Source organism: Rhinoderma darwinii, chromosome 9 (assembly GCF_050947455.1).
Source record: "Rhinoderma darwinii isolate aRhiDar2 chromosome 9, aRhiDar2.hap1, whole genome shotgun sequence".
NCBI lineage: Eukaryota > Metazoa > Chordata > Amphibia > Anura > Rhinodermatidae > Rhinoderma > Rhinoderma darwinii.
This window is the reverse complement of record NC_134695.1, coordinates 21,430,901-21,453,072: the sequence shown is the minus strand read 5'-3', so window position 1 is coordinate 21,453,072 and position 22,172 is coordinate 21,430,901. Positions and strand designations below refer to the sequence as shown.

Here is a 22,172-nt window from a genome sequence, read left to right as displayed (position 1 = left end):
TTTCATTAAAGAGGCTCTGTCACCACATTATAAGTGCCCTATTTCCTACATAATGTGATCGGCGCTGTAACGTAGATAAGTGTTTTTTATTTTCAAAAACTATAAATTTTGAGCAAGTTATGCACAATATTAGATTTATGCGAATTACTTTCTTAATAGACAACTGGGCGTGTTTTTACTTTTTTACCAACTGGGCTTTATAAAGAGAAGTGTATGACGCTGACCAATCAGTAACCAATCAGCATCATACACCTCTCTCTGCGTCATACACTTCTCTTTACAACGCTCAGTTGGTAAAAAAGTAAAAACACGCCCTGTTGTCTATTAAGAAAGTAATTAGCATAAATCTAAAATTGTGCATAACCTGTTCAAAATTGATCGTTTTTCAAAAGAAAAAAACGGTTATCTACATTACAGCGCCGATCACATTATGTGGGAGATAGGGCACTTATAATGTGGTGACAGAGCCTCTTTAAGAATATCAATGTACTTTGCTATGTTCATCTTTCCCTCAATCCTGACCAGTCTCTTGGGCCTAGCTGCTGAAAAATACCCCGACTGCATGATGCTGCCTCCACTATGCCTCACTGAAGGTATGGTATTGGGCATGTGATGAGCAGTGCATTGTTTCCTCCAGACATGATGCTTAGAATTGAGGCCAAAAAGTTCATTCTTGGTTTCATCAGACCACAGAATCTGGTTTCTGAGAGTCCTTTAGGGTATGTTCACACGGCCTATTTACGGACGTAACTCGGGCGTATTAACCCAAGAATTACGTCCGAAATTACGGCTTGAAAGCGTTGACAAACATCTGCCCATTGAAAGCAATGGGCTGACGTTTGTCTGTTCACACGAGGCGTATATTTACGCTTCGCTGTCAAAAAAAGGCGCGTAAATAGACGCCCGCGCCAAAGAAGTGTCATGTCACTTCTTCAGACGTAAATGGAGCAGTTTTCCATGGACTCCATAGAAAACCAGCTCCAGTGACGTCCGTAATGGACACGGCATTCAAGCGCCTGCACATGCCGTTACGGCTGAAATGACGGATGATAAAATTCCAGTCATTGACACAAGGCCTCAATCTAACACCAGGATTTATGAGCCACTACATGGACACACGTCACGTCCCCCATCAGACTGACTCCAGATGCCTTAACTCCTAAGTCATCACCCCTATAACCTCAGTTTTATTGCCCCGGCTTATCTTAATGATGTATCACCTCATGTACTAATTGTCTTTGTGTAACATCTAAATGTTGTGCTTTTTTCTAAGTCATTCATTTGTAAACTGCCTGAAGAAGGGGCCTCTGTGCTCTGAAAGCTTGCATATAGAACTTTTATGGTTAGCCAATAAAGGTATCATACCTATTATACTTTTGTCTTTTTTGACACAAAAGTATTTAACATTTCATATTGTCTCTGGCTAACACGGTACTACACAATTTTTTACTGTACTTCGTAATAAATTTGCAAAAATTCCTACAATTCTGTTTTCACTTTGTCATTATAAAAGGTATTGAGTGCAGAATGATGGGGAAAAACTTGAATTTCTTTTTATTTTAGCACAAAGCATAACAAAATTTGAAAAAAAAGTGAACGTTTGAGTACTTTCCGAACACACCGTATCTATAGCACTACGACCCTATGGCTATGGATAGGATTAGATACAGTAGCTCAGCAGATTTGATCACAAATGATAGGCTTAGATATAGGGCCCATCTTGCTGACATTGTGGCTCCAGTGCTGGACCCAGGAAAGGTAAGTATAACAACTGCTCTGCTTTTCTATTTGTTACTAATTTTTTTTGTGTGTTTGTGTTTTTTTTACAGGTTCTCTTGCTGGACTATGTCAGATTCGAGGACTACTTCGATGAAGGCTTTTTTTTAATTTTCAATAAAATGGTTAACAAGGGTTGTGTGGGGGCTTTTTATTTCAATAAAATATTTTTTCTATATCCTTGCATTTTTTTAAACTTTATTACTGCTGCCTTAGTAATGGCCGCTGGTTGATTGCCAGCATCCATTACTACGGCGGGGCTTAATGTTAGCCGGTGAAAAGGCCAGCACTTATTCCCATTATTACCCCAGTACCCACTGCCACCAGGGGTACTAGGAAGAGCCGGGTGCGATCCAGCACCCGGCCGTCTGTAGTGATGGCTGGGCACTGGGGCGGTCTCTGCGCTGGGAACGAGGAGGGTAAGTATACTGTTACTATAGTAACAGGGGCCTGTGTAGTTTATTACTTAGGCCCCAGTTACTTTAGTAACTTTTAACAGCGCAGACAATAGCAAACCCCTATAGCTACGCCTACAGCAGTCGCGGCGGGCGCCTGAAGGGAGTACTATCTGTACTGCCCTGACTTTAAATATCCCAACAGCCCACACCAGTAAAATTTTCTCTTTGCTGTAGATGACGTTTACTTTGGTTGTGTATGTCTGGATTATTAAGTAGAAGGTAGGCGCTAGAGACTAATTACTATATGGAGATCTAGAAGTGGTTTTAGCAAGAGTGTCTTTCAATGCTTAGCATCTCATTTGCAAAAGCAGATATTATCTGTCTTTCTTTTTTCAGTTACCCATCTAATTTCAAGGTGGGCATTTGTTGTTTTTAGGAATACCCGGAACACAGTCGAAAGTATAGGCATGTTCTCCAGTAATTGCTAAGGTGTTTGTGTTATCTAGTGGCACACATCTGAACTGAACCCCTTGTTCTAAAACTTAGATCCCAAAATATTGTATCACTATGACATGTCAAAAGTTTTAAGCTGGCGCTCGGCCCGGCGACTCCGGCCCTGGCGAAGCTCCTGGCGTCACTGTTGATAAATGGACAGCGACATCAGGAGCTTCCACAGTGCCAGAATTCCCGGGTAAAGCGTTAGCGGATGCTCTGACCAGGGACTCTGGCCCTGTAGTAACTCCTGACACCACTGTCCATACTAAAAACATGCTAAACATTGACATATGAGTATTAACCCCTTCCCACTGCGGCCATTTTTGACCTTCCTGACAGAGCCTTATTTTTCAAATCTGACAGATCTCAATTTATGTGGTAATAACTTTGGAATGCTTTTACCTATCTCAGCGATTCTGAGACTGTTCTCTCGTGACACATTGGACTTTATGATACTGGTAAAATTTGGTCGATACATTCAGTATTTAACTGTAAAAAAAAAAAAAAATTGCAAAAATTTGCATTTTTATCAATTTAAATGTATCTGCTTGTAAGACGAATAGTTATCCAACACAAAATAGTTGCTAATTAACATTTCCCATATGTCTACTTTAGAATGGCATCAGTTTTTGAACATCCTTTTATTTTTCTAAGACGATACAAGGCTTAGAACTTTAGCAGCAATTTCTCACATTTTCAAGAAAATTTCAAAAGGCTGTTTTTACAGGGACCAGTTCAGTTGTGAAGTGGCTTTGAAAGGCCCATATAATACAAACCCCCATAAATCACCCCATTTTAAAAACTTCACCCCTCAAAGTATTCAAAACAGCATTTATAATGTTTATTAACTCTTTAGGCATTTCACAAGAATGATAGCAAAAGTAGAGGTGAAATTTAAGTAATTTTTTTTGCAGAAATTTATTTTTAATTAAAAAAATTCTGTAACACAAAAAGGTTTTACCAGAGAAACTCAACTCAATATTTATTGCCCAGATTCTGCAGTTTTTAGAAAGATCCCACGTTGCCCATGTGTGCTAATGGACTGAAACGCAGGCCTCAGAAGCACCTAGAGGATTTTGGGGCCTTCTTTTTATTAGATAATATTTTAGGCACCATGCCAGGTTTGAAGAGGTCTTGTCGTACCAAAACAAAGGAAACACCCCAAAAAAGACCCCATTTTGGAAACTATGCCCAGCACGGAATTCACCTAGGGGTGTAGTGAGAATTTTGATCCCGCAGGTGTTTCATAGATTTTAATACAATTTGGACATGGAAATGAAAAATTAACATTTTTTTTACAATAAGAGGTCGTGTTAGCTAAAAAAAATAAATCTATTTCCACAAGGAATAAAGAAGGAAGAGACACCCAAAATTTGTAAAGCTAATTATCCAGAGTATGTAAATACCCTATATGTGGTCATAAATGTTTGATTGGGCACATGGCAGGGTTCCAAACATGGCTTTTAGAGCACAGATTTTGCTGGATTGGTTTCTCTGCACCATGTTGCATTTGCGCAAAGAACCTGAGGGACCAGTACAGTAGATACTTCCCAAAAGTGACTCGACTTCGTAAACTACACCCCTTGAGATATTCATCTAGGGGTGCAGTGAGCATTTTAACCCCGCAGGTGTTTCATAGTTTGTTAGAATTGGGCAGTGAAAATAATATATTGTTTTTTCTTCCAATAAGACATATCTTTAGCTCAAAATTCTATATTTTTTCAACAAATAAAAGGGAAAAAAAGCCCCCCAACATTTGTAAAGTAACTTCTCCATAGTACGGAAATACCTCATATCTGGTCATAAACTGCTGTTAAGGCACACGGCAGAGATCAGAAAAGAAGGAGTGCCGTTTGGCTTTTGGAGTACAGATTTTGCAGGATGGGTTTCTTGGCACCACGTCACTTTTGCAAAGCTCCTGTGGGACCAAAACAGTGGAAACTCTACAAAAGTGACTCCATTTGGGAAACTACACCCCTTGAGGAATTAATCTAGGGGTTTGGTGTCCATGTTGACTCCACACGTGCTTCATACATTTTATTAGAATTGGGCAGTGAAAATAAAAATTAATTTTTTCCAATAAGAAGTAGCTTTAGCTCAAAGTTTTTCATTTTCTCAACAAAAGGAGAAAAAGAACCCCAACATTTGTAAAGCAATTTCTCCAGAGTACAGCAATATCCCATATGTGGTCGTAAACTGCTGTTTGGGCACACGGCGAGGCTCAGAAGGGCAGGAGTGCCATTTGGCTTTTGGAGTGCTGATTTTGCAGGATTGGTTTCTGGGCGCTATGTCGCATTTGCAAAGCCCCTAAGATATCAGTACAGTGGAAACTCCCCAGAAGTGACCTCATTTTGGAAACTACACCCCTCAAGGTATTCACCTAGGGGTGTAGTGAGGATGTAAACCCTGCATGTTTTCCAGAAATTTGTGTGCACTCAATGTTGCAAAGTGAAAATGGCAATTTTTCCATAGATACGCTAATATGTGGTGCCCGGCTTACTATAGATATGCCAATATGTGGTACCGTGACATGCAGCAGCACCCTAAAAAACAAAAACAAAAAAAAAAAAAACACAAATTTTGGCCACGAGCACATACTGCCCCCTGATAGAGATGGAACAAACGCCCCTTTGAAAAATCCAGCCATGTCAGACTGATCGAGCAAGCATAAACGTAAAATGCCCAATCCGACCATGTAACCCTCAAGATATAGGAGAATTGTAAGCATCCACTTATGGCTAGCTCATCCATAAAAATCCAATTCGCCCCAAAAAAAATTATTTCACCCATATATTTTTTTATGAACCAATTCTAAATTTCTAATGTTTTTTTTTTTTTTTCGCTTTTGCTGATTCCTGGCAAAAGGGAATTCCTTTGAGTCTTTCCACTTGGAGTTCCTGCTGGGGAGCTCCACCATCTCGCAGATTATCCGTGTGACCTGCGAGGCAATCCGGTGTCTACTCAGGGAGAATGTGATGCCACAGCCAACGAAAAAAAGGCTGTCTCTAAATTGCCGATGGCCGGATTCCACGTAGATTCCAAACTGCATCAGGGTGCTGGACGGAAAACACATTCGTGTTAAGAAGCTGTCTCACTCAGGGTCCCGGTACTTTAATTATAAACCGTTTTCTCTGCAGTGATCTTGGCTGACCGCAACTACAGGTGTGTAATTGTGGATATTGGGGCCTACGGGAGCACTGTGGATGCTCCCATCTTCAAGGCTTCCAGAATGGGTGAACGGCTTCAACCCAACCAACTCTCCCTCCAGAACCCAGACCACTACCAGGATCTTCTGGACCACCAGCCTCATTTGTCATTGTTGCAGACGAAGACTTTGCACTCTCACCCCACGTCATGCGGCCATTCCCCAGACGAGGTCTGAACAGGAGAGGCATTTTTAATCATCAGAGCAGTATGTTGAGTGCGCCTTCGCAATTCTATCAAATAAATGGAGATTGCTTATGTTTAACATCCAGATGGATCTGAACAAAGTGACACTGGTTACAAAAGCTACACAATATCACCAGGATTCACAATGCTTGTTTGGACACAGATCTTGATCAATATAGTACTGCAGTGGTTCCTCTAGATCAGACATTGTATGGAAGAGCTGGAGAGTCAGGACTGGCTATCTGGGAACTTTATGCAGACTACTTTCTGACCGCTGAGGGAGCAGTTCCCCGGCAACAGGACTCTATACGTGCTGCTCGTTGAATATTTAGTCATCTAGATTTAGTTCCTGTTTGATTCAGTTAATTAGTTATTCCTATGTTAGTTAGTGTAGGGACCCGCAAGAGCATGAAGACACTTGATGCTTTTTTTTAGCCAAAATTATAAACTTATTTTTAGTTTATTTTTTAAAATAAAAAAAAATGAAATAAAAAAAGTTATTGAATTTTAAAAAATACAAAAAGTTTTTTTTTTATTACAATTGTTGTAAAAACAAAAAAGGAAAAATTTTTTTTTTTTACCAATCTGATGTTTTATTGTTTACACGAAGTTCAACACAAAAAGTAGAACAAGCAAAGTACATCAACATATGCCAACAGCCATGTGAAGCAGTAGAAAATTAGATAATCAAAACGCACAGGTCGTGGCAAGTAATTAGGTACAAATAAAACAAAACATGCATGTTAGTTGTAGATGTAAAAAAAAAAAAATTACAAAGAAAACATCTAGCATGTTGTAGTGTAGGTAGAGGTATCAAGCATTATTGAACATCCAAGCCCATATAAAAAAATGTGGTCACTTAGAATTTCAAGATACTTATTTAAAGAAAGGAAAGGAGAAGAAAAAGGAGAAAAAAAAAAAGGGGGGGTCCTGAAGATGAGGTATATAAAAGGAAAGGGGTAAAATGTTACTGAATGGTCATGCCGCAACGTCTCCCCAATGACCTGGACATCTTAAAACAGTTCTATCAATGTAGCACAGTAATGTCTACTGCAGGAGTAGTGCAAATCTGGGGCTTTTCTTGAAGCCGGACCATGGAAGCCAAGTGGAAGCCATGGAAGCCAAGTAAGTCCGATCACTGCTCTCCCTGCTTTCTGCAGTCAAACACTCCATGTGTTCCAAATTATCCATCTCAGAAACCCACTCGCTCAGAGGTGGACAGGTAGGAGATTTCCAATATTTGGGAATGACCGTTCTGGCTGCAGTCAGAAAATGACGTAGCAGACCCTTTTTTTTTTTATCATGGAGAGAGGACCAGGAATCAATGAGAGCAATGCCAACTTTGGAGTAGCGGCATTGGCTATTCCAGTTACCTGATGGTAGATCACCACTAAATATGTAGCTTATTGCCGATCTCTGTATCACAACGCTTACACAATGCAGATAGATACTGTAGGATAAGCTTTATTGAAGATCTCCGGACATCGATACCATCTGGTCAAGATTTTAAAGTTATTGTCCTGGGCATGACACGTCAAAGGCATCTTGTGAGTCAGGAGAAAAATCTTCGACGAGTCTGCCGCAGACAAACTTACACCCAATTCCCTCTCCCAAGAACATGCATAAGCCATCGGCGGGTCAGGTAAGCCCCCTAAAAGAAGACTATAGAGAGAGAGTGGAAATGACCTGCGTTGGAGCAGGGGATTGTAGAATTATTTAGAAAGGCGTATTACTACTACAAGCGGCACCTATCTACAGGCCATCTGGCGTGTATATAGGTGCGAAGCTGGGTGTATTCAAACCAGCCCAACAACCGATCAGGATAAGTCCCCCTCCGTTTGGCACAAAAAGTGAGGCGTGAGGACTCCGTCATCACCTGGACCAGTCTTGTGTTGTCTATTGCAGTAGATCCTAAAAAGTATTCCGTGTGTAATTTCGGAGGAAGGCAGGGTCATCAAAGAGGGGGGTCATGACGCCTGGTTGATGGGACAGGTCCGACATAACCATTGCCCTGTCCCATAGTGTAATGGTCAGCTGGGTTAAACAGGGAAAATCAGTCAAGGGAGGGCGATCACTGGGTAATATCCAAAGTAATGATCTAAGGGACAAGGGAGTAAGAGATCCCTCAAGGGTTACCCATTGCTTACAACCCCTGCTGTGGAACCAGTCGACCAACCAAAGAAGAAGAGCAGCCCTATGATAGAGGGCACAATCAGGTAAACCTGCCCTCCCCCCCTTCTGTTCTTAGCTCATGTGGTAAAATACCGGGTAATGCCGCGCCGTGTATGACCGACAAGAATTCTGGCAGGTGTCTGTGGTTTTAGCTTGCTTTTCCTCCGCATTTGAGCAGAATTTAGTGCAATCAGAAGCTGGTATATGGGTTTAGGAGCTCTCACAAAACACATCCATGCACCGCCACAGCCAGGCCATGCCCGAGGAAGTTTTAAAAAAATAAAATAAATTATTATTTTACTTGGTTTTACCAGCAACTATTTCGTTACAGCACTAATTATATTTTGGCAAAAATATAAACAAATACCTCATGTGTTAATCAACAAAGGGTATCAAATTGATGGTGGTTTCAATCGTCGTGACCCCCACCGATTATAAGTTGTCCTTGAGTCTCGTCTCGTTACTGAATAAGTCATGCAATTCAAAACTTTTAATTTTGTAGATGCCACAAGTCTACTGCCCGGAAGATGGACCGAGGATCATTTGGTAGCATTGCTGACTGCAGTATAACAATCATGGCTCCCTGCACCCGAAGCCGACATTCTATCAGTTGCAAACTCAGATGCAGGGTGAAGCTATGGTGGAAGGTCTCTTCTGAACCGGAGCACGAATGAGGATCATGGAGTTTCAGAATTCTAGAATTTATAAGAGCCCTGTTGTCCTGTACCAGAGCAGGAGCAGCAGCCCAGCAGCTTCAGCGGGCAGTGGTTCTTGGACCTACATAGAATGCAACCCTGGCCGAAGAGGATGGTTGAGAAGTGTACTCCATTGTGACAGGAGGAGAGTGGCTACTTGTAGCAGAGTGTCTGCTTCTGGCTCCTCCACTTAGACGGCATCAGAGTCCGCTTCCCCTGCCTCTGGATTTTCTAAATTGTCCCTTGTGCTGGTTCGTAAAATAAAAAGATATATTAAAATTATTAATCTAACTTTGTAAAAAAAATAAAAAAAACGTTAACATACTAGGCCTCGCATATGACCATTTAGAGGTTATCCAGTAAAAAAAAAAATGGGTGGCCTATGCTCTGGAGGTAGAGGTGCGATACCCAGTACCCCTGCCGATCAGCTGTCTTGAAGGTGCCGTGGCGCTCTTACGAGCACTGCTTCATTAGCTGTGATACTGTGAATCGCTGACACACTTGTAGCGGTGGTTCACAGTATTCTCCTATTCACTTAAATGGTAGATGGCTGAAATACTGTGAATCGTGCCTCCTATAATCGTACCGCAACCCCTTCAAAAAAGATGATTGGTAGAGGATAGGCCATCCATTTCTTATCACTATCATATGCCAAGGACAATCCTTTCATATGGGATTGCTTCATATGCATTCACTACTATGTTTTTGTAATAGTACTGGATTAACAATACTGGTAAAAAATGCTAAAAGGAAATAAATACTTACGAAGATCCACATCATCTTTCAAGAACAGGAGGTGTTGGGCAAGAATATAGGCACGCTTTTTTGGTGGAGCCTCACCGCTCTTTCTACGTTTGGACTGCTCAGAATTGGTCCCGACAGGAATTCCACTGTCTCTATCGCTTGAACTAGAAAAATAAAATATAAAAGGTGTTACCCAGAGAGTAAATTGATGGCCTATCACAAGGCTAGGCCATCAATATCTGATAGTTGGTGGTTAAACTCTGTGTACCCCCCGCGGATAAGTTATTTTGAAGGGACTGTGGCGATTGTGCGAGTGCAGCTTTCCCTTTATTCCTTTTACCTGCTCCATACTTTGAATCTTTGACATGCTTATAGTAGTGCAATACTGTGAACCGCAGCTACAATTGTGTTGTCGATTCATAGTACGGAGCAGGTAAGTATTGAAAGAGAAGCAGTCCTCGCACGAGCGCAGCAGCCCCTTTAAAAAAAAGCTCATCTGTGGGGTGCAGAGAGTTGGACCACCAACGAGCAGATATTAAGGTCCTATCCTCAGAACATGCCATCAATTTAAAAATTGCAGCAAAGGTGAATCTTACAGTTTCTTACCGATTTTCTGCCGCTGTGCACGATTCCCCGGCTCCCAACGATGCTGTAATAGGTCTTTGGCAATTTCCTCCGATGCCGCCTCCTTTTTGTAGCAGTGATGGCAGCATTTTGACCGTTTATCCCATTATTCAGGATGGTCCTGCACCATACTGATCAGCCTCTAAACGTCCATAATGCGTGACATGCTGGGAAACCGAATCGCAAAACAGGAACCGCATACGGATGGCTTCCGTGTACCGCCCGTTACTTTGACGGACCCATAGTCTAGAATGGGCGAGACCGATTCGCAAAAACTGAGAAGTATAGGACCTGCTCTGAGTTTTGCGGATCGGGAACACGGCTCCGCAAAAAGAACGGACGTGTGCATGGACCTATAGAAATAAATGAAACACTGAAGAATTTCACTCATGTGCACGAAGCCTTTGTAATGTCTTAGCATTCATATTAGACGAACATAAAATGATGCTAAATAAACAACGGTTTAGCATTTTGAAGAAAATATTTGATAATTGATATATATTATTTACATATGTTCCTGCACTACACTGTTTTCTCTCTGCTGCTTGTAGCAGATGACTACTATGTGGTTCTGTCATGATCTGCCCAAACAACACTTCTGTCCAGCAGATGCCTGGGAGGTTTATGGCCTAGTTCACATAGAATTTTTTGCAGGCAGAAAATTGTGCCTGGAAAAGACAGCTCCGTTTTAGTTTTTTTAAGTGGTTTTGCACCACGTGCGTTTGACTAATTTTTTTGCCACGTTTGAGGCGTTTATTTCCCGAAAACCACGTCAAAAAATGCCATGCCCATTCAGCGTTTTTTTCCGTCTCTCATTGATTTCAATGGGGTTTTTGAAGCGCCAAAAAATCTTTTACAAACAGCCAACAATGGTATAAAATAAACAAAAAGGAGTAATACTCACCTTACCAATCCCCTGCCGCTCCAATGCGGACGCTTCCATGGTACCCCGTCGGTCTTTGTTTTGTCGTTTCGACACGAGTCCCCTGCAGGCAATCACTGGCTATAGCGGTGACGTCAGTTGGGTCAATACGCCACCACTACAGCCAGTGAATGGCTGCAGCAGTCACCCGTCGAGACACCAGCACTGGAGCCATGCACGTTCAGCAATATGGTGTGAAACGATCCCAACGTTTAGGCTGTATGTATCCATAGACTACTATGAACCGGATGTATGCAAGGGTCCTTTTGGCATAGGTCTGGTCAGTATGGGTCTTTATACCGGTGGTTTTTTTAAATTTTTACTTGAGTTGGAAAGCATGGTTGACTATGCTTTCCAATAGAAAAGCATCCTAAAAAAAAAACAAAAAAAAAAAACACCACCACACAGTTGCATATGTTTCAGAGATATCTTGGCTTATACCTCAGGAGATATTCCCCATGTACACAACAAACTTTTGAATTTAGCCTAATCTGATCCTGCAGGCATGTGTTACTCCACTTACTTTGCCCCCTCTCCTTGCTAACAGACCGTAGATGAAGGAGCATATGGAATGGAGTAGGACTAATGGATTTGACTGCACGGAGACTTTGTTTGTAGTCTGTAACCATGGACATTCATAGACCTGTACAAGAGCTGTAGACACAAAATAGTACTTTTTTTTTTTCTCAAGACTATTTACAAAGTGTTTTCATATATTCTGCAAAATATAAAAGAAAAATCGAATATGCTATTGTATAATGGAATCTAAAACCTAATGCTTGATTTGCCTGTGATCAAAGTTACTGCAGACCAACACATGACCAGTATTCTGAAACCATAGTGCTGCACACACATAAGCAGCATCTCTTTCTGCTGTTTCCTCCTTAACAGGATGTTGCTAAAAACCAAAGAACTTTATCTATGCTTAGTTTCGCAGAGAAGACTGGTTTTACACTGAGAATTACCATCCTCTCACAACTCTTCTTTACTTTACACAGATGAGACTGAAGTATGAAGGCTCAAAGAAAAGGCTTTTTAGTAGTAAATCAACCTCCTTCCTAAAATAAAGCCAGATTGGCAATAAGCGGATTGCTATGGGTCCAGTTACTGAAAGCCTTGTGCCAAATTGGCAACTATGTAATATGCATAATTTGCAGCAACTGTCCACTCTGACTAATAGAAAGGGGTTCTGTGCGAACACCTCCATATCCCCTATTGCCTATTCAAGACAACTATTTTAACCGTGGAATTGAAATCCTCCAATTTCACATTCAGAGAAGTCCAGAAAGAATTTGACTGGTACCTCAATATTTGATTCTCTAACCCTGCAGATCCACTTAGAGTAAGGCTGGGTTCACACGACCTATTTTCAGGCGTAAACGAGGCGTATTATGCCTCAATTTACGCCTGAAAATACGGCTCCAATACGTCGGCAAACATCTGCCTATTCATTTGAATGGGTTTGCCGACGTACTGTGCCGATCTGTAATTTACGCGTCGTCGTTTGACAGCTGTCAAAAGACAACGCGTAAAATTACAGCCTCGTCAAAAGAAGTGCAGGACACTTCTTGGGACGTTTTTGGAGCCGTTTTCTCATAGACTATTGAAAACAGCTCCAAAAACGTCCGAAAAAACGGCGCGAAAACAGCTCCGTATTTTCAGACGTTTTTGGCTCAACGTGTGAACATACCCTAAGAAAACCACTTGTGACCACCAGCGCTCCAGACAGTGAAGAAAACAACACATATCTCAGATTCCTGGAACCCTGTGAGGTTATAGCTGGTGGGGGTGCGAGACTGGAGTAAAAGGCTATATACACCTTTGAGGGCATTTAAAAAAATAAAAATTAGGATTAACAAAACACCTTTCCACTGCGAGACTTCACCAAGTAGAAGTCTGCTCTTCTCTCCCCCTCATCTCACAATCAAACAATGCTCAGTTCTAAATCCAACACCACTGCTTCCCCTTGGTTCAAAAGAGGGGATACAAACAGGGTGAAAAACATCAAGTCAAGCAAGGAGGAAAAATCGAAATTTTGAACCAAGGGGGAAACAAAATTATTTGACTCACATGACTGCTTAGAGATGATGGAAAGTGAAACCAAAAAGGACTTGAAAATGTTGTTGAAATATCCATTTCTAATGCAGACTTGAGTTTTTCGTAGATGGTTCTATATACCACCAGAACGGAGAAGCAAAAACGGGACACGCTGTAACTACTACCAGTGAGGAAATTGTACAGAAACCACTCCCTCCCGGCAAATCTGCTCAGGAGGCAGAGCTGATGGCGCTAGCTGAAGCATGTAGACTTGCACAAGGTCAGACTGCTAATGTCTACACTGACAGCAGGTATGCCTTTTGGATCGCCCATGACTTTGGGCCTATCTGGCATAGTAGAGATTTTGTTGGTTCCTCGGGTAAGCCAATCAAGAATGCAGAAGCAGTATTCCTTTTGTTCAAGGCTTTAGAGATCCCGACAAATGTAGCTACACTCAAAGTACAAGCTCATACTAAAAAAAAACTACTCCTGAGGGGGTAGGTAACACGAGAGTGGACGCCGCAGTATGGCAGCGGCACTGCTGCCTCTGATAATGCTAATGGTGACCCTGCCAACAGCCACTGCCCCAAGTCATGGGCTGGAACACTTTATTACTTACTTTACAGAAACAAGCTCCTCATGGGGAACATGAGTAATGGGGAAATAAGAGAGCGGAACCAGATAAGGAAGGTGTAAGCTAACCTGTCTCCCAAGGGTTTTATACTTTATGATGACTCACCTCACTCATGAGCCTACTCACCAGTCTAAGGAAACTATGTGCAACTCAGTCTCTTCTACTTGGCTGGCTCCAGGGTTCAACAATGCAGCAATAGGCTTGGGGAAGGATACATGATATGTGCCCTCAATAATCCAGGTAAAATTAGCAAGGTTCCTCCTCTGTGTGTCCCCCAACCAGACTACCCATTTCACTGACTGTAGATTGACTTCATGCAACTGCCAAATGTAGGAATTTATAAATATGCGCTGGTATGTGTAGACCTGTTTTCTGGTTGGCCAGAAGTCTGGCTGGTAAAGAATGCAAATGCTAAAACCAGAGCTAAAAAGCTTCTTAGTGAAGTAGTGTGTAGATATGGGGCCCCAGAAGTCATTGAAAGTGATAGAGGAACCCATTTCACAGGACAGATATTGCAAGAAATATTTCAGTCCCTAGGATTGTGCATGCGTACCATACACCCTACCACCCACAGAGTAGTGGGAAGGTAGAACGGCTAAATGGCACGTCGATGTTAAAAATCCAAAAAAACTTTTGTAGAAATTGAGAAGCCATAGACTAAATGCCTTCCAATAACCCGTATATAATATCAGGGTCACTCCAAACCGAAAGACATTTGTCACCTTATGCATTTTTGTAAGTCAAAACCAGGAATAGAAATATAGAAAGGAAGGCCTTAAATGTGTCCCCTATCCTGGATCCTATTCTGGTTTTGGCTTTACAAATGCATGCAAACCCATTTTGTAACTAAGTTTTTTTTAATGCCTAAACATCCATAGCAAAATTTCACCTTTTGGACTGACATTCTAATTGGTGATTTTTTTCCCCATTTTAAGTATTTTTGTTTTTTGGTGACAGCTGGAACTTTCATACGATACAAAAGTGACAGAACAGTTAACGTTTCATATAATGGGCATAACTTGGAAAATCATGCTAACGCTCCTTTTGTAATTTAACGTAATTAGTGTAACCGTATTCACACCACAAAACAATCCACTCACCCACGCTTGTATAATGAAACCATTTTATCTTATTTTTTCAAGTTCTCCTACCCTTGGCTTGTATGTGGGATCATCTGACATGACCTTGGAACTTCTAAAGCCTGTGGAGTATTTACGACCATAAGGGTGCGCTCACATGCGGCATACTTGAATTATATTTCCGCAGAGTAAACATACGCTGCAGAAAACTTTACAATGTATGCCTATGGGAAAATGGTTTCTCTAGTTCTTGCGTTGGAGAATATTATTCCCACAGGCATAATTTTTTTGGGCGTCCACTTGGCAAATGAGGTTTAATGTAGATAAATGTAAAGTTATGCATCTGGGTACGAACAACCTGCATGTATCATATGTCCTAGGGGGAGCTACACTGGGGGAGTCACTTGTTGAGAAGGATCTGGGTGTACTTGTGGATCATAAACTAAACAGCATGCAATGTCAATCAGCTGCTTCTAAGGCCAGCAAGATATTGTCATGCATTAAAAGAGGCATGGACTCGCGGGACAGGGATATAATATTACCACTTTACAAAGCATTAGTGAGGCCTCATCTAGAGCATGCAGTTCAGTTCTGGGCTCCAGTTCATAGAAAGGATGCCCTGGAATTGGATAAAATACAAAGAAGAGCAGCGAAGCTAATAAGGGGCATGGAGAATCTAAGTTATGAGGAAAGATTAAAAAAATTAAACCTATTTATATAAATATATGAATGGCACATACAAAAAATATGGTGAAATCCTGTTTCATGTAAAACCCCCTTTAAAAAACAAGGGGGCACTCCCTCTGGAGAAAAATAGGTTCAATCTGCAGAGCTGACAAGCTGGTCACAGCAGCTACAGTAGATGACTTTAAAAAAGGCTTAGATAATTTCCTAGAATGAAAAAATATTAGCTCCTATGTGTAGAAATATTTCCATATACACGCACGCACACACTCATACATGCGCGCACGCGCATACACACCCTTCTCAATGAATTAGAATATTTAGAATATCAAAAAGTTAATTTATTTCAGTAATTCAATCTTAAAGAGGCTCTGTCACCAGATTTTGCAACCCCTATCTGCTATTGCAGCAGATAGGCGCTGCAATGTAGATTACAGTAACGTTTTTATTTTTAAAAAACGAGCATTTTTGGCCAAGTTATGACCATTTTTGTAATTATGCAAATGAGGCTTGCAAAAGTCCAAGTGGGTGTGTTTAAAAGTAAAAGTCCAAGTGGGCGTGTATTATGTGCATACATCGGGGCGTTTTTAATACTTTTACTAGCTGGGCGCTGTGAAGAGAAGTAACATCCTCTTCTCTTCAGAACGCCCAGCTTCTGACAGTGCAGATCTGTGACGTCACTCACAGGTCCTGCATCGTGACGGCCACATCGGCAGCAGAGGCTACAGTTGATTCTGCAGCAGCATCAGCGTTTGCAGGCAAGATCGACTTACCTGCAAACGCTGATGCTGCTGCAGAATCAACTGTAGCCTCTGGTGCCGATGTGGCCGTCACGATGCAGGACCTGTGAGTGACGTCACAGATCTGCACTGTCACAAGCTGGGCGTTCTGAAGAGAAGAGGATGTTACTTCTCATCAGAGCGCCCAGCTAGTGAAAGTATTAAAAACGCCCCGATGTACGCACCTAATACACGCCCACTTGGACTTTTACTTTTAAACACACCCACTTGGACTTTTGCAAGCCTCATTTGCATAACTACAAAAATGGTCATAACTTGGCCAAAAATGCTCGTTTTTTTAAAATAAAAACGTTACTGTAATCTACATTGCAGCGCCTATCTGCTGCAATAGCAGATAGGGGTTGCAAAATCTGGTGACAGAGCCTCTTTAAAAGTGAAACTCATATTATATAGAATCATTAAACACAGTGTGATCTATTTCCAGCATTTTTTTTTCTGAAAGAAAATTTTAATATTAAATAAGCCCAATATCAAAAATTATTTTTAATACCGAAATGTAGGCCTATTGAAAAGTATGTACAGTATATAAACTCAATACTTGGTCTCGGCACCTTTTGCAAAAATTACTGCATAAATGAGGCGTGGCATGGAGGCGATCAGCCTGTGGCACTGCAGAGGTGTTATGGAATCCCAGGTTGCTTTGATAGCGGCCTTCAGCTCGTCTGCATTGTTGGGTCTGGTGTCTCATCTTCCTCTTGAAAATACCCAATAGATTCTCTATGGGGTTCAGGTCAGGCGAGTTTGCTGGCCAATCAAGCGCAGTGATACTGGGGTTATTACACCAGGTATTGGTATCTTTGGCAGTGTCGGCAGATGCCAAGTCTTGCTGGAAAATGAAATCAGCATCTCCATAAAGCTTGTCAGCAGAGGGAAGCATGAAGTGTTCTAAAATGTCCTGGTACTCGGCTGCGTTGACTCTGGACTTAATATAACACAGTGAACCAACACCAGCAGATGGCATGGCCCCCCCAAACCATCACTAACTGTGGAAACGTCACACTGGACCGCAAGTAACTTGGATTGAGTGCCTCTCCACTCTCCCTCCAGACTCTGCATTTCATTTGGAAATCAAGGTCCCAAAGTTTACTTTCATCTGAAAACAGGACTTTGGACCACTGAGCAACAAACCAGTCCATTTAACCCCTTCAGGGCTGAGCCGGTTTCTGCCTTGAGGACGAAGCAGAGTAAAAAACACCAAATTTTAGAGAAAATATGCACTTCTCTAAATTTCAATGTATCTGCTTGTAAGACAGACAATAATACCACACAAAACCGTTACTATTTCATATATCCCATATGTGTACTTCGTTTGCATTGTTTTTTGAACATTCTTTTATTTTTCCGGGGTGTTACAAGGCTTAGAACTTTAGCAGCAATTTCTCATATTTTCAATAAGTTTTCAAAAGGCTATTTTTTCAGGGACCAGTACAGTTCTGAAGTGGCTTTGAGGGCCTTATACATTAGCAAAGGAGCACCTAGTGGATTTTGGGGCCTCCTTTTTTTCGAATATATTTTAGGCACCATGTCAGGTTTGAAGAGGTCTTGTGGTGCCAAAACAGTGGGGGAAAAAAAAAAAAAAAAAAAAAGACCCCATTTTGGAAACTACATACCTCAATGAATTTATCTAGGGGTATAGCTAGCATTTTTACCCAACAGTTTTTTTTTGCTAAATGTATCTTAATTAGTCTGTGAAGATGAAACTACTTTTTGTCTACAAAAAACATAGAAATGTTTAGTTTTCACAAGGAATAAAGGAGAAAAAACCTTATTATTTGTAAAGCAATTTCTCCCAATTACAGCAATACCCCATATATGGTAATAAACTGCTGTTTGGACCCACAGAAGGGCTCAGAAGAGAAGGAGCGCCGATTCTGTTGGATTAGTATTCAGTGCCATGTAGCATTAGCAATGAACTGGAGGGACCAAAACCGTGTAAGCCCTTCAACCGTGACCCCATTTTGGAAACTATACCCCTCAAGGAATTTATCTAGGGGTATAGTTAGCATTTTGACCCCACAGGTATTTTGCTAAATCTATTTGAATTGGTCTGTGAAGATGAATATCAACATTATTTCCACTAAAATGTTGAATTTTTTAATTTTCACAAAGAATAAAAGGAGGAAAAAGCACCCCAACATTTGTATAGCAATTTCTCCGAGTACGGAAATACCCCACGTGGTCATAAAAGTTTTTTATTAGAAATTAATTAACCCTATCTGGACTGATTCATTTTTTGCTTTTTTATTTTAGTTTCTCACTACCCGCATTCCAAGAGCCATAACTTTTTTATTTTTCTGTCAATAGAGTGGTGTGAGGGCTTATTTCTTGCGGTAGGAGTTGTATTTTCTATTGACACCATTTAAAGTACCATTTAATGTACTGGGAAACTGAAATAAAATTCTTTGCAGGCTGAAACTGGAAAAAACTGCGATTCCTCCACTGTTTTTTGGGTTTTGTTTTTACGGCTTTCACTGTGCAATAAAAAAAAATTACAACTTAATTTTTTTCTGCGACTCAATACAATTACGGTGATACCAAATTGATATTTTTTTTATATTTTACTACTTTTACAAAGTAAAAACTATTTGATAAAAAAAATTAATCGTTTTGTTACATCACATTCTGAGAGGAATCACTTCATTTTCTAGTCGATTGAGAGGTGTGAGGGCTTATTTTTTGCAGGACAAGCTGTAGTTTTTATAGGTACCAGTTTTTGGCACATACAACTTTTTGAACACTTAAATTAAAAAAAAAATTTTTTCGTGCTTCGGTGATCAAAAAACAGCGATTTTGGCGTCTCAAATGCCTTATTAAAACAGTTAGACTTTAACGGATGCAGCGATACCAATTTTGTACAAGTTTTTATTTTTTTACATTGCTTTAGAGAAAAAAAAAAATGGGAAAAGGGTTTTTCTTTGGACTTTAAATATTTATTTTTTTTTTTTTTACTAATAACTCCAGCCTCCAGCTGGTCCTCAAAGGCTTCTGCACATAGCAGCCCGGAAGCCTGTCTGGCTTCCGGTTGCCATGGCTACCATCGCCAACCCCCGTGATTTCATGTGGGGGCTGCCGATCTGCTCTAAACTCCTTAAGTGTGGCGATCGCAATCTAAGGGGATAACTGCCAAAATCGGCAACAGGAAAAGCAGAGCAGACACCTTGCCCAGTTAACCGCCGCTGCGATGTAGCGCCACGCGGCGGTTAACTGTCAAAGTACAGACGTAACTGCACGTCAAGGTGTGCGAAGTTACTGCTCACCTTGACATGCAGTTACATCCAGGTGCGGGGAGGGGGTCAAAGGCTTAGGAAACCTCTGTAGGTGTTTTGTGTTTATTAGATGATTAGAGTGTGACATCATGAGTCTACAATCTTGAACTTTTACCCAACATTCAAATTTTCTGAGATTACATTTTGGGTTTTCATTAACGTTACCCATAATCTTCAACATTAACCACTTAAGGACGAAGCCTTGTTTTGGCCATAAGGCTCAGAGCCCATTTTTCAAATCTGACATATTTCACTTTATGTGGTAATAACGTCGGAATGCTTAATCCTATCCAAGCGATTCTGAGATTATTTTCTCGTGACACATTGGGCTTCATGTTCGTGGTAAAATTTGGTCGATATATTCAGTATTTATTGGTGAAAAATTGCAACATTTTGAGAAATGTTTGAAAAAATAGCATTTTTCAGAATTTAAAGAGGCTGTGTCACCAGATTCTCAAATCCCTATCGCCTATTGCATGTTATCGGCGCTGATTGTACACAGGCAGTTGTTAGGGCATACCTCAGTATGCCCTAACAACAGGAAATATGTTCAGACAGCCCTGGGGTCCTTCACTGGACCCTGGGCTGTCTGGCCATACGAGTTGTGGGCTTTGATCGCGTCACAGTTATTTTCTGTGACGCGATCAATGTGCAGTCCCCTCTCTTTGAACGGCGCGATCAGCTTTCATCGCGGCGTTCAAAAGGGTTAACAGCGGAGAGAAAATGTTTCTCTCAGAGCGGGGCCGTGGCTGTGTATTACAGCCGTTGCCTCGCTCTCGATCGCGCGCACAGACGCGCGCAGGGACGGCTGTCACACAGGACGAGTATGCTTGTCCTAATGCGCGAAGTGCTCGCCGCTCAGGACGAGCATACTCGTCCTGTGTCGGCAACCAGTCAAAAAAACAATACACGCCCAGCTGGACATATGAAAAAAAAAAAAAAACACGCCCAGTTGTCCATTTCAAAGCTCATTTGCATATATATATATATATATATATATATATATATATATATATATATATATATATATATGTAAATAAAATAGCTCATAACTTGGCCAAAAATTAACGTTTTTCAAAAAAAAAAAAGTTACTGTTATCTACCGATCACATGCAGTAGGAGATAGGGATTTCAGAATCTGGTGACAGAGCCTGTTTAAATGCATCTGCTTGTAAAACAGACGGTTATACCACCCAAAATAGTTACTAGTTCACATTTCCCATATGTCTACTTTAGATTGGCATAATTTTTTGAATATTCTTTTATCTTTCTTGGACGTTACAAGGCTTAGAACATAAACAGCAATTTCTCATATTTTTAAGAACATTTCAAAAGCCTTTTTTTTAAGGTACCTGTTCAGTTCGGAAGTGGCTTTGAAGGGCCTATGTATTAGAAACCCTGATAAAACACCCCATTTTAAAAACTAGACCCCTCAAAGTATTCAAAACAGCATTTAGAAAGTTTATTTTAACCCTTCAGGCATTTCACAGGAATGAAGGCAAATTTAATTTTTCTTGCTGAATTTCAATTTTATTCAATTTTTTTTCTATAACACAGAAGGTTTTACCAGAGAAACACTACTAAATATGTATTGTCCAGATTCTGCCGTTTTTAGAAATGTCCCACATGTGGCTCTACTGTACTGGACTAAAACACAAGCCCTAGAAGCAAAGAAGCACCTAGTGCATTTTGAGGCCTCTTTTTTTATTTTAGGCAGCATGCCAGGTTTGAAGAGGTGTTGAGGTGCCAAAACAGTAGGAATCCCCCAATAGTGACCCCATTTTGGAAACTACACCCCTCAAGAAATTCATTTATGGTTGTGGTTACCATTTTGACCGCACAGTTTTTTCACAGCACCTATTTGAATTGGGCTGGGAATTAAAACAAAATAAATTTTTTCCAATAATATGTAGTTTTGGTTGAAAATGTCTTATTTTCACAAGAAACAAAATACCCCATTCTGTTGCGCAATTTGTTCTGAGTGCCGCAATACCCCATTTGTGGTGATAAACTGCCGTTTGGGCCCATTGGAGGGCTCAGAAGGAAAGGACCACCATTTAACTTACTGGGGATTTTCTGGTGCAAAGTCATGAATGCAGAAGCCCCTGAGGTACCAGTACAGTTGAAACCCGCAACAAGTGACCCCGTTTTAAAAACGATACCCTTAAGGCATTCATCTAGAGGTGTAGTGAGCATTTGACCGGAGACATACACCCCATAAACTGTAATGTGGGTTCTCCTGTGTGCGGCAATACCCTACATGTGGCTGTTATCAGCTGCCTGGACACACAGCAGGGCTCAGAGGGGAAAGACGAGGGGGGATAAGCTGTGCGGAGTGCATCAGGGTAAGTAAAATTGTGGTAAATTATAAACCAAGGGATGTATGATAAATTTGAAAACACTCTTTCATACAGAGCTCTGGTTTTTCGGGACACGTGTCACATTGATATATTGTG

General features: G+C 41.0%; 1 protein-coding gene across 5 annotated transcripts in view; it reads right to left on the bottom strand.

Moving 5' to 3' along the window:
* The window catches only part of LOC142660646 (uncharacterized), a 228,571-nt gene that overhangs the window by 191,902 nt on the left and 14,497 nt on the right, over nucleotides 1-22,172 (bottom strand). The window contains exon 1 of one of the 5 annotated variants that reach the window (XM_075837340.1): nucleotides 3,072-3,160. The exons of the other annotated variants lie outside the window; for them this stretch is intronic. The gene's annotated coding sequence lies outside the window, so the exon portion shown is untranslated. Of the gene's footprint in view, nucleotides 1-3,071; nucleotides 3,161-22,172 lie in introns of those variants that run through there. 5 annotated transcript variants of the gene reach the window in all.